This window comes from Talpa occidentalis, unplaced genomic scaffold, assembly GCF_014898055.3.
Source record: "Talpa occidentalis isolate TD23 unplaced genomic scaffold, MPIMG_talOcc4v2.1 talOcc4.503, whole genome shotgun sequence".
Lineage (NCBI taxonomy): Eukaryota > Metazoa > Chordata > Mammalia > Eulipotyphla > Talpidae > Talpa > Talpa occidentalis.
In genome coordinates, this window is record NW_023604866.1 from 18449 (window position 1) to 31395 (window position 12947).

General features: G+C 32.1%; 1 long non-coding RNA gene across 1 annotated transcript; it reads left to right on the forward strand.

Moving 5' to 3' along the window:
- Window positions 1–2175: 2175 nt before the first annotated feature.
- Window positions 2176–10531, forward strand: LOC129144664 (uncharacterized). Its single transcript, XR_008549085.1, has 3 exons — window positions 2176–2758; window positions 7720–7804; window positions 10280–10531. It is a non-coding gene; the product is annotated as an uncharacterized LOC129144664 (long non-coding RNA).
- Window positions 10532–12947: the final 2416 nt, after the last annotated feature.

The following is a 12947-nucleotide window of genomic DNA, read 5'->3' on the forward strand; positions in this document are numbered from 1 at the left end:
TAGTCTTGTCATAAATTAACTCTCCATATTGGTGTGGATTTATTTCTGGGCTCTCAGTCTGTTTCATTGATCTGTATATCTGTTTTTGTTTCAGTACCATGCTATTTTAATTATTATACATTTGTCTAATAGTTTGAAGTCTAGTAGTGTGATACCATCAGTCTTCCTTTTTTTGGGCCAGGTTTGCTTTGCCTGTTGGGTGTATTTTGTGGTTACATACGAATTTCAGTAATATTTCTTCTGTTTCTTTGAAGAATGCCATTGAAATATTAATAACAATAGCACTGTATTTGTATTTTGCTCTGTGTAGGATGTCTATTTTGACAATGTTGACTTCTGCATCCATGAGCAGGTATTTCTTTCCATTTAAGGGGGTATATTTGCAAATGGGATTATTTTAATTTCTTCCTCTATAGCTTATTGTTTGCATAAATTAAGGCAACTTTTTTATGTATGTTGATTTTATAATCTGCCACTTTGCTGAACTCACTTATTTTTTCAATTAGTATTTCACTGGAGTCTTCAGGATTTTCTATGTATAATATCATATTATCAGCAAATAATGATGGCTTTCCCTCTTCTGTACCAATTGGGATACCTTTTATGTCCTTCTCTTACCTAATTGTTGTAACTAGAACATCTGGTACTATATCAAATAATAGTGGTGAAAGTGGACATCCTTGTCTGGTACTGAAAGCTTTTAGCTTTTCACCATTGAGAATGATGTTAGCTGTGTGTTTGTTATATATGACCTTTATTATATTGAGATATGTTGCTTTTATCCTTAGTTTTTTTAAGGTTTTCTTCATAAATGGATGTTGTATCTTATCAAATGCTTTCTCAGCATCTATTGATATGACCATGGAGTTTTTATTTTTATTGATGTGATAAATTTCATTGATTTACTTTCAGATGTTGCATCACCCTTGTGTCCTTGGCATATTCCTTTTGGTCATAATATAGAATTCTTTTAACTCATTGTTGGATTTGGCTTGCAGAGATATCATTGAAGACTTTTTCTTCTGTGTTCATAAGGGAAATTGGTCTATAGTTTTCTTTTTTGTGTCTTGTGTGTTTGATTTTGTTATTAATGTTGGCCTTATAAAATGTGCTTAGAAGTTTCTTTCTCAAATTTTTAAGAGAATTTGAGCAGGGTGGCGATTACCTCATTTTTGAAGATTTGGTAAAACTCACTTTGGTATTGTCCTAACCTGGACATTGTTTATTGGGAAAGATTTAATTACTGTCTCAGTTTCCTTGCTTGTGATTGGTCTATTCAGGTTTTCTATTTCTTCCTTATTCAGTCTTGGATGGTTGTATATTTTTTTTAAGAATTTGTCCATCTCATCTAGGTTACTGAACTTATTATCGTATAAATATTCATAGTAATCTCTTATTATCCCCTGAATTTCTACAGTATCTGTTGTAATTTCTCTTTTGTTTCTCATCCTATTTACTTGAGTTTTCTTTTTTCTTTCTTAGTGAGCCTGGCTAGAGGTCTGTTTTTATTTTTCAAAGAACTAGCTTTTGGTTTCATTAATCTGCTCTAATTTTTATTGTTTTCTTCTACTGCCTCTTGATTTTGTTTGCTCTTCTTTTTCTAGTTCTTTCAAGTAAGAGGTTATTTGAGCTCTTTCTTGTTTTTTAATGTGGGCCTGTATTGCTATATACTTCCCTCTTAGTACTGTTTTTTTTCTTTGTCTTGTAAGTTCTGGAAAGTTTTGTATTCGCTGTCATTTGTCTCAAGGTATTTTTTGATCATTTATTCTTTGATTTCCCCATTAACCCAGTAATCTTTCAGTAGTTTTTTTATTTAGTATTAGATTTAGTATTTTATTTAGTATTTTTTTATTTATGTATTAGAGGTTTCTCCTGCTTTCTTTTTGGAGTTGATTTCTATTTTGATACCTTTATAGTCAGAGAAGATGCTTTTTGTGATTTCAGTCTTCATGACTCTTTTGATATGTTTCTTGTGACCCAGTATGTGGTCAATCCTGGAGAATGTCCCATATGCACTTGAGAAAAATATATACTCAGTTTTTTGTGGTGTACTGCCATCCCCTATATGTATATAAAGGAATTATCTCTCTCTCTCTCCCTCTCTCTCCCTCTTTCCCTCTCCCTCTCCCTCTCTCTCTCTCTCTCTCTCTCTCTCACACACACACACACACACACACACACACACACATTTTAGCCCATTTGGCCTAAATCTTTAAGTCTATTGTTTCCTTATTTATTTTCTGTCCTGTTGATCTGTCAAATGATGAGAACAGGGCGTTGACATCCCCTGCCACAAATATGTTTTTTTCCAATAGATTTGATACTTTTTAGGCTGTTGTAGATAATGCTGGTAAGAAATTTATTACATAAATACGCTTGGTGCTTTCTAAAAGTCATACAAAATGACCTAAAACACATCGCTCTTTTCCTTTTTTGCTTGGAAAAGATGTCAATCATGGATATTACATCATTTGAGAGACACTGGTACAAGAATGTATGCCAAAAACAAGTTGAAATAGGAACAAGCTTGCAGATAATTTAAATAATCCAATATGATTAGTAAGCATAAAGTGTGTGCCTCATGCAGGCTGAAAACTATTTTGCTTAACTTGCATATTGCTTTACAAAAACAGATAAAAATGAGAAGATCTGACACCAACTTCCTTACTTATTCTCATACAGACAATAACTGCTTTCAACTAGAGCTGAGTTATGACTGCCTCCTTTAGATGGCACGTGTATTCTTCAGTTTGTCTTGGTGGGTGCTCCTCATTGTGTGTGTGTTGTAATAATACACAGGTATAAGGAATAAGTTAGACATGGGATTTTACCTGCTTTCAAGGGAATGGATGAAAGGAAAATTGACTTTGTTTTTCCTTACCTGTGGTAAGAGGTGGTAACGGTAAATCCACTAATTATATATTTAATAAATGAGATTAAAACAGTATTATAAGAGTTTTCTGTCAATTGAGATTTTTTTTTTTGGTATGTATGAATCTTTACACATTATGCAGTCCTTGGAACGTGCTCACCAATACTTGTGGATCCAATTTAACCATCCATCTGATAAATAAGTCTTCCTTCTAACATTCTCATGAAGGATATATCTCCAAAGATCAGACATTTATTTCTTTTTGAGGCAACATATTTCATGTGGCATTCAGAATCCCAGGACAACATACTGTTTCTGATTCATATTATTTTAAAATTTGAGATATAAGTAGTATATTTATGTTCATTTCAGGTATACAACATAATAATTTGAGATTTGTATATGTTGTGAAATGATATCCACAATAAATTTAATTAAAAGTAACATCAATTACCAGACATAGTTACAAATATTTTTCTTGTAATGAGAACTTTTAGGATCAACTTCTTAGCAACTTTCTAACATAAAATACACTATTAGTGACTATAATCACCATGCTATTCATTACAGTCTCAGGATTTATTATTTATTTTTTAACCTTCTCCGCTCAGGTGGGAGTGGGGTGGAGGAAGTTGGTAAAGCTAAAAGCCCCAGTTATAAAACTGAGATTATTGAACTGTAGTTTGGACATGTCTGTTTATACATGTTTTATATAAAGTCAGTTTTACGTGCTCAAGTGACTTTTGAACGTGAGGTGAAGATGTTCTGATAGTGGTGGTTAGGCTATGTGACCCTTCTATTAAAAATATATTTATTGTTTGTAATAAGAAATTCTCTGTCCCCCAAATTGTCGATAATAATTAATTGCAAAGATTTTATTTCTTAAGACAGTTGCTCAGGATAACAAATAAAGTGACCAAATGAAACAGAATTTTAACGTCTTTGTTTCTATTTATGAAAAATGGGAGCACTTTCTAAGATCTTTTGAAGCACTCATAAAACTGATTTAAATTAGCATTATTTGAAGGTAAAATTAGTAAGAAATGTTATTCTGTTCTGTATCTTGCAGAAATATAGCCCTTTACTGCCCTGCTTGTCAGTGAAATATGTTCGATATATTTTTAGTTAAGTATATTAATGAGTGGTTTTATGTTTTTCCATTAAAATCCCCACTAAAAAAGGGGAAAATGAGTGCTTCTCCTGGCTGTTTTAAACAAGAGCTCTCTGGGCTTGTTCTTATTTAGGGTCCATGCCCTTGGGTTTATATGCTCAAAGATGACATGTGGGAACTGATTATACTTCTCTTCCCTGGAGGTCCATTGTGCAGAAGTGCACAGGGATCAGATATGGCATGCCTGCTCCAATTTGCAGTTCTTTTCTTTCTCAGTGACCACATTAAGACTGCTGAATTTTGTGTTGTTTTGGTCTTTAGTTAGTGCTATACTATGGTGCACCTTGCAACTGATTTGGGCATTTGATTTACTTTTATCACTTGTTTTATTCATGGGTGATATTAGAGTTTTACATGTTTATAGAGGCAGAAAAAGAGTAATGTAAATCTTTAGTTACGATTAATTTGGACTCAGTCCTTTTGTGAAAATGTTCAAGTATTTACAGAAGGATCACCAGGATGTTATTTGGGGAGAGCTGTGAGAATTGTCTTGATAATTACTGAGTGAAACTGCAAGGCTCAAATCCTTGCTTTTTTTTTTTTTTCTTTTTTTCTTTTTAGTATTAAGGATAAACAAAGGAAATCTTGTAAAATTTGGCAGTTGAGAATGACCAATTTTTTATAATTTGTTATATTCAGGAGACCTTTTATAGGCATTATTTGAAAGAAATCATGTGGTATTTGTCTTACACATGAACAAAATTAGATTTTCACTCTCTTATTGCTCTGGCTTTATCATTTTTGTTAGACTTTTCCATATTTTTTTGGAACAGGTATTTTTATTGTTCTAACAATTTTTGAATCTCTGATTATGAATGAAAATTAATTCCCTGATAAGTTGCTCTGAAATTTGACCTATTCTTATTTAATGTATTTTGGAACTCATTGGTTGAACTTGCCTGGTTGTGGTTTTTGTTTTTACAGTACCATCTATGATTCATAGAGGTATTGGATTATATTATTTCAGATGCATGGTACCACATCACACCAACCACCAAAGCACCCATAGTCCTCTACCAATAATCTGATGACCCCCTCCTCACTTTGCTCTCCAACCCTGGTAGCCTCAATTTTTTTCAGATTTCTGAGGTTTGTTACTGGTTTGGTTTTTCTGAGCTTTTATTTCTCTATATTTCTCAGATGAGTGACACCATCTGGTATTTATCTTTCTCTTTCTGACTTAACTTTGCTTAGCATAATTACTTCCAGGTCCATCTATGTTGTCACAAATGGCAAGAGTTGAGAATTTTTTTTTAATAGTGGAGTAATAGTCTGTTGTGTTTAATATACAATGTCTTTTTAATCCACTCATCTGCCCTCAGGTGTGTAGGTTGCTTCCATAACTTGGCAGTTGTGAATAATCCTGCAGTGAACACAAGATACATATTTCCCTTTAAATTACTGTTTTTGTATTCTTTGAGTAGAGTTACTGGAATGTATAATAGATCTATTTTTAATATTTTGAGAAACTTCCATACTGTTTTGTATCCCCACCAACATTGCATGAGTATTCTTTTTTTTCCTTCACATCCTCACCATGTTGTTCTTTTTTATGTGTTTTGGTGAAGAACTTAGGTGACTAAAAAACTGATTTATATAGACGATGGCTTTTATTTGCAAAGTATTCTGGTCTTAACACTGCATCACTTTATTTTGGGGGCCTTTTTTATGTAAAATGGAATAGGTGAGCTCGCTTTTCTAATATCTATTCCAGTTAATCTAGCATCTTAGAGGTTTTTAATTCTAAAGACCTGGTGTTCCAGAAAACAGAGTATTTTACTAATCATTACATATTATTTTGTCACTGTAGAAATTTTGAAAGTTGTGTTTTGTAATTACTGCATCGCCCATATTCACCCATATTCCTTTGTGTACTGCTGTTTAAAAAAATTGTTTTCAACTTATAGTTTTGTCTCTCATTTCTTCTCCATCTTCTAGCCAAAATGTTTTAGGTTTTGCCTGTAGAATGGGCTTCACACTTTCTTACGTCAATGTTTTTGCTTATACTGTTTTCTTTATACCTGTTCTCTTTCCCATCTGTCAGCTACTTTTGAGCCCCCATAACGTTTTGTTTATAATTATTTTGACTTTGTAAAATAGCTGTTTATATAACTGCTATGCTGCATATGAGAATATAAAATTCTTGCAGGCACATGTTTAATTGTCATCATTTTACTGTCCCTATTATTAATTCACAAAATACTTGTCATATAAATAGGGACTTAATTAATATTTGAAAAATTGAATTATAAGATGACTAATTGAAATTACAGATGCAGTCAATGCCTGTGAACAGTGAAAAATTAACAGGATAATAAGGAAATTAACTTACCCATTTTGAATTAAAGCAATATTTTAACTATCTACACTGCAGACATTTGTATTCCATGCCCATTAATTCTTATTCACCTAAACATTTAACACTTCTGTTTTCCCTTTGTACCCACTTAACTGCTTGCCTTCATTCATCATTTTAGTTTAGCACTGCCATATGCTTAAACTTTTAATAGTATCTAATTTTGTTAACACGCTCTTGCTTTGATTTATATACACATGTTCTAACTTTCATCTCCTTGTACTTGTTCGTAGACTTATCAAGCTTAATTTAATCTCTTAGTGCTTTTTGGTTCTCTCCTATTTATATATTTTTTTACTTGTTCTTTTACTTTGTGAGAAAGCATTTATTCTTTGTTTGTTAAAGGCATATGCCCTTTTGTTGCTCTCTCTCTGTGAAGTTTACATTGACAAGTGTCTTAGAATCAGTCTGCTATTGGGATTAATGGTAGAATTGCTAGTTATCAGGAATGAAATTGAGTTAGCTCTGTAGGGTTAGCACTCCTACATTTTTTTAATGGGAGACTGTCTTAAATGGCAATGCTAGTACCAACCCTTTGTTAATGGAGTTGATACTGATCACAAAAGATGTCAGATGCTAATTGACATTTTCACAGGTGAGTTGATACTTGAATTGTAGGATTTATCAAAGAATTTCAAAATCATCTTAATGATACCCCCCTCACCCTTCCATGATAAATGGATGGTTGACTTTGACTGGATAAAAGAACAAAGGGCAGTGAGACAATGAGAACAAAAACTGAAAAAGAGAGGAAAAGTAAAATATATATGTATCAAAAATTTCCCTATCTTTGTCACTTGGAGTCATGAACATTTATTGATTTGGGGGAACATTGGTTAGGAATGATGAGAAGATTTTGGGGAACATTGATTGAGAGATGAAAAGATAATGTGAGAAAGTGTCACAGAGGAATTTATATTGAAGTAAGCTTAAAACCAAGTTCTTTTTAGTTCTGTTTTTTATAGCATATCTCAAACTCTAACGAACTTACTGTATTGCCAGATATTTAAGGTACATATTATATTTGTATAATAGTAAAGGTTAGCCCATACATTCCTTAAGAAGATGTTTAAATAGATTTTCTCAAAAAGCATACAGCTAATGTAACACAGTCTCACTTAACATACATAAAAAAGAAAAATATGCACTGTTCCTTCCTTTCTATCAGAGATAGTAAGTAAATAGGAATTATCCTGAACTCTTTCCCTCGTAATTGTAGTGAAAGTGTTTGAGTAGAGAACAAAATTGCATGTAGACTTAAAATAATTTTCATTAATTTTGATTTTAGAAAATGTTAAGCCATTTATTTTATTTTAACAGGTTTCTTTCAGATGAAGGCATTGAAGCTTGCACAAGTTCTCCTGACAAAGTCAATATAAATGACATCATCCTGATTGCTCTCAATGTAGGTTATGTTTATTAACTTACAAAACATCTTTAATCTGGAAGCTATGGTCATGAAAAGTGTCTCATAGAATAAAATGGATTTTATGATAAGTAATATGGAGAACATTTTTCATTTTTATTGTCTATTTAAAGTTGTAGTGATTGTTGGATTTGGTAATTTCATCAGCCAACTACTAGAGATATATTTTTTTAACATCTTTTACATAGAATCCAATGAAAGAAGGGGGAAAAGCAATTAAAATTGCTTTTTCTAAACCCAGTGATCAATTATTGCATTTTATTTTGTTTACAGTAGCTATAAAATAGTACTAAAAACTGATCATTTCATTAAAACTAAATGCTATTTAATTTGTGCAGAAACACTAGCTAGGTTATTGTTTTTTGACACTTGTATTTATTACTTCAAAATATTGATATAAGTAACATGTATTGTGGAAGTCTGTAAATAACCAGAAAAACAAATAAGAAAAAGCTACTTATAATCAATGATAATGTTTTAAGAGTATGTATATATATATATATAAAAATATTAAATATATACATTTCTTTCCGACTTCTTCCCCTCTACCTATGGAGATTAGCTTTCTGATTTAAGAGATAAAAATAAAGATTGTTTGAAATATAGATGTGGGTAAATGAATATTCTTTTTTCAACCTGTGATTAATCCCTGTGGAAGTTTTTTTTTTTTCCTTTATAATTACAATCTATTAACAATCAAATTTATATAATACAATACATAATCAGTAGCATCTATAAGAGAATTACGTCTGATAAATGCATCATACCACTACAAAATAGGTTAATGTAAAGCAGAAATTGCAGCAATTGAATGAGCATTGAAATATATATTTATGTAAGTATGTGTAACTTTTTCTTTTCAAGTAACATGTGTATTTTTATAATTAAGCTTGGATTTAAAAGATAAAATTTGTTTTGAAATCTGTCCTTTTTTCAGCTTCTTTGCAGTTGAGTTAATAAGACTAGTAAGATATTTTTTTTGTTTCCTATAAGTACTTAAGTTCTTAATAAATAAGGCTATAAATTTTTCTGTAGTAAACATGTTAAAAATTATGTATGTTATCTATGACCAGAAGTGAAAATATTTCCTAGACACTCTTCTTTAATTTACACCTAAATGGTGAATTTTACTGTCAAAAATGTTATAAAGAACTCTTTGAAGATGATAGGAGAGATTTTATGACAGTCTTTGCTTTTCTCTATTTGTCTTATTTACATAAATAGTAATGAACTAACCTAAAACTTTGTTACTGTCATTTGGACTTGAGGCTTAGTTTTGCCTGGTATAGGTCCAGTTGGTGAGTTTTAGTTTAGAAGTGATACTTGTACTACATTTCAATATTTGGATATTTCAAATAGGACAATATTCTATTATTGTAGGTGTGCAAAGAAAACTGTTCTAGTTTTCTACTATGTGTATGAACATCATTTCATATTACAGTACTTTTAATCATCGTGTGTGTTCTGAAGTGTAACATGAATTGCTCCCTTATTACCTATGTGATTAAATGCACTCTAAATCTGTTTTATTTTTCTCTTAAGCTGGTGAAGAGTTACTGTTTACTATATTTTAGTGAATAACAAAATAATACAAATTTAGTTATTAATTTAATATATTAAATCACTAACATAAAAGTAATTTCTTAAATAATTAGGCCTTTTTCATGAGTGAGGTAATAATCCTCCTGTATTTTTTTTTTTTTAACCATTAAAGGTTTTTCATTTCCTGAAGAGGACACAATTGTTAAAAGTTAATGCTTTTTATGTAGACTGTGTGGTTTTGGTTTTATACCAGAAGTGGTATAACTTTGTGTTAATTTTTATGATTTCCTTTCTATGTTTTGCTGACTAATGCATCTTTATATAGCTAGTCATTTGTTCACCTACTACTTTTTCTATATTTGTTAAATGAAATTAATTTTTACTACAGTAAAGTCTTCTGACTCCTTGAGGTGGCAGCAGTATTGTTCAATAGATGTTTGTATGCTATAAATTTGTTTTATATTGAGTATCAGAGCATATAGGAAAGTGTGTCTTCACATCACTGCATATCAACATTATATAGAATTTAGTTGTTAAAAATGTGCCTTTTTTATGTATCAGAAGTAGTCATTTGGTTTTGAATTGTGGAATTTATTTTTTAGTAAGATTGTAGTTTATGTAAGATCAAGTTTTCAATTTTAATAGAGAATTTAGTAAGTTAAAAGATTACCCGAAAATATGACTAGAATTAAGGCCTTATGTTTTATTGTACAACTTAGTGGTGTATTTTAAACAATGTGTGTGTGGGGTATATTATTTGAAATGATTATATATATAGATCTCATAAACAGTCAAAAGGCATTTATTTAAATTTTGTTCCACAGACCTTAAGTATCTCATTTTTTGTTTGTGAGTGAGGTTATATTTACTTTTCTCTATAAATATATTTTAATAATATTATTTTTATTTTAGACAGACTTGAGAACAATTGGCAAGAAATTCCTCCCCAGTGACATCAATGGTGGAAAGGTAGACAAGGTAATGAAATGTGTTGATGTCCTAAGTTATACAAACCACAATAAATATGAACATCTATTAAATTACTGCAATTTTTTTTTTTTGTCAATAGAAACAGCAACTACAAAATATTTGGAGGTAAACAGGTCACAGAGTCATCATAGTGACTTTCTATATACGTGGATATACATGGAAAATGATCAAGATTTAAACTTTTAATCTTCTGGTGATTTTTCAACTTTAAAAAACTTTGTTTTAGGATTTATAACCATGACACACTTTCTCTAAATGCAAGACTTTTCAGATGTTAGAGCTCAGGACAAGAACTTTTTCATACATTTTAATTTTAGTTTCCTGTTCCTAAGTTTATTTATTGAACTTATTAATTTAAAAGTAGGAAATTGTGGGCCTCCCCGGTGGCGCAGTGGTTGAGTGCTGGGTTGCGAAGCTGCCCGCAGACTCTGCAGCGCTGGTTCAATTCCCAGCTGCTCCCCGGGCACCGGGAGAGGGTCCCACAAGGCGCACAGACCTCTCCTGCTGCCCTCTGCTCCCCTCAGCAGTGTACTTCGGTCCTTCTGCCTGCTCTGCTCCCTGCTCTGGCTCTGGTGAATTCTCTCACCCTCCCGCGCTTCTCATTGTACCCAGTGCTTATATAAATTTAAAAAAAAAAAAAATCTTAAAAAAAAAAACAACTTAAAAAAAAATAAAAGTAGGAAATTGTAAGAAATACTAGGATCAATTTGGCAAAGCTGTCCATTTGGTTATTGTTACCATTTTTGCATTACAGTTAAGTATTCATGTTACAGTTTTTTTTTTCAGTGATCTTTTTAAAGTATGAGGATGCAACTTTTAGATAACAACCATTCTTTTGTATTTTATTCATTTATATCCATTTTCTTCTTTTTCTTACAAATGCATATAAACTGTGCCAACCAAGAATTTTATATGCGGTCACTTTTGGACTATTAAGGAACATCATTATCTATAGTTTAAAGAAATACTTTCAATATGTATGTTTTGTATTTTAATAATGTATTCTTAATCAACACTGAGTTATTTTAAAGTTATTGTACCTCAGACATTTTAAATTTAGATGATTTTAAAAGCCTGGAACATAGTAACATTTTCCACATTTTCTAAATACTAATACATTTATGCAATGCATGATACTTACTGTAAAGAATGACAAGAGTCTCTAATCTACTGCAGGTTTTTAAGAAGCTACCCAGAGATAAAGGCTTTTCAGACTCCTTAGTAATTCATTTGAGTGTTTAACTCTATTCCATGTCTGCAAACTTTAACCTAAATTCTTATGCTGCACCTTGAAGTCTGAATGTCTTCTTTATCTTCCCTCAGGGGAAATGGAGAACATCTGCTTACTTCCCTTGTGAATAATTCTTTATATACTTGAAGACCTGGAAATGTCACTTGTACAGGTTTCTTTTGGCTGTAGCCATCTATCTTGGTTCCTTTATTTATTCTCAGTCTTAAGCTTTTCATTTACCTTCGTTGTTCTCAGAGTTCTATCCAGTTTCTCAATTTTTTTTTTTTTATTGTGGTGGTAGTTCTCAGACTTCATCGTACACAGGGATCATCCTAAGGCTTGGCTAAAAGATTCTGCCCTGCCCTAGCTTCTGATTTCATTGAATTGGGATAGAGCCTAAGAATTTTATTTTGAACTTGTTTCCGTGGTTTGTTAATTTACTGGTCTAAGTAGCATACTTAGAAAATAGCTAAATTACAGAACCTCAGATTAGGCACCAATCTTATGGGTCTAGAGCATGCAACAGTTCTTTACAGGAAAAATAACTAATATCAAAGCAGAGTCTATGTATCATTATACTGATTTATTTGATAAAATTTTGAAACTTTCTGGATTACTGGTTTTCCATTTTCTCTGTGAATATTTTTTTTTTTTTTTTTTTAAAGATTTTTTATTTATTTATACAAGCACTGGGTACAGTCAGAAGCGCAGGAGGGTGAGAGAATTCACCAGAGCCAGAGCGGGGAGCAGAGCAGGCAGAAGGGCCGAAGTACACTGCTGAGGGGAGCAGCGGGCGGCAGGAGAGGTCTGCGTGCCATGTGGGACCCTCCTCCGGTGACCGGGGAGCAGCCCGGGGATCGAACCGGCGCTGCAGAGGCTGCTGGGGCAGCTTCGCAACCCAGCGCTCAGCGCTTGCCGCCGCTGCGCCACAGGAGGCCCTTCTTTGTGAATATTTTTAGAACTTCTGAGAACCCACCTTTGCTTAACAGATCATTGAAATGGTACTGATGAGACTTTTTTCTGCTCCCTCCACCTCCTCAAAGACTTTTTTGCTTTAAAGTTTTGAATGTAACTAACAACAATAAAACAAACAACTGAAACTTTTGAATCTAGAATTTTCTCTGCCAAATTTTAACCATTCAAATATTCTTACTGGTATTAAGACTTGAGTTTATATTTAATAAGCATATACAAAATTAAGCCCTTTTCACATGAAACAATCCAATACCCCTTCTGCTCTTCAATTATATTTTTCTTTACTACTGCTAACATCAAATATAGTTCCCTTCACAGTATAGTGAAGATGTTTTGAAAGATAATTTTAATAAAAAATTTCGGAAGCTGACCTATAGGAATTGC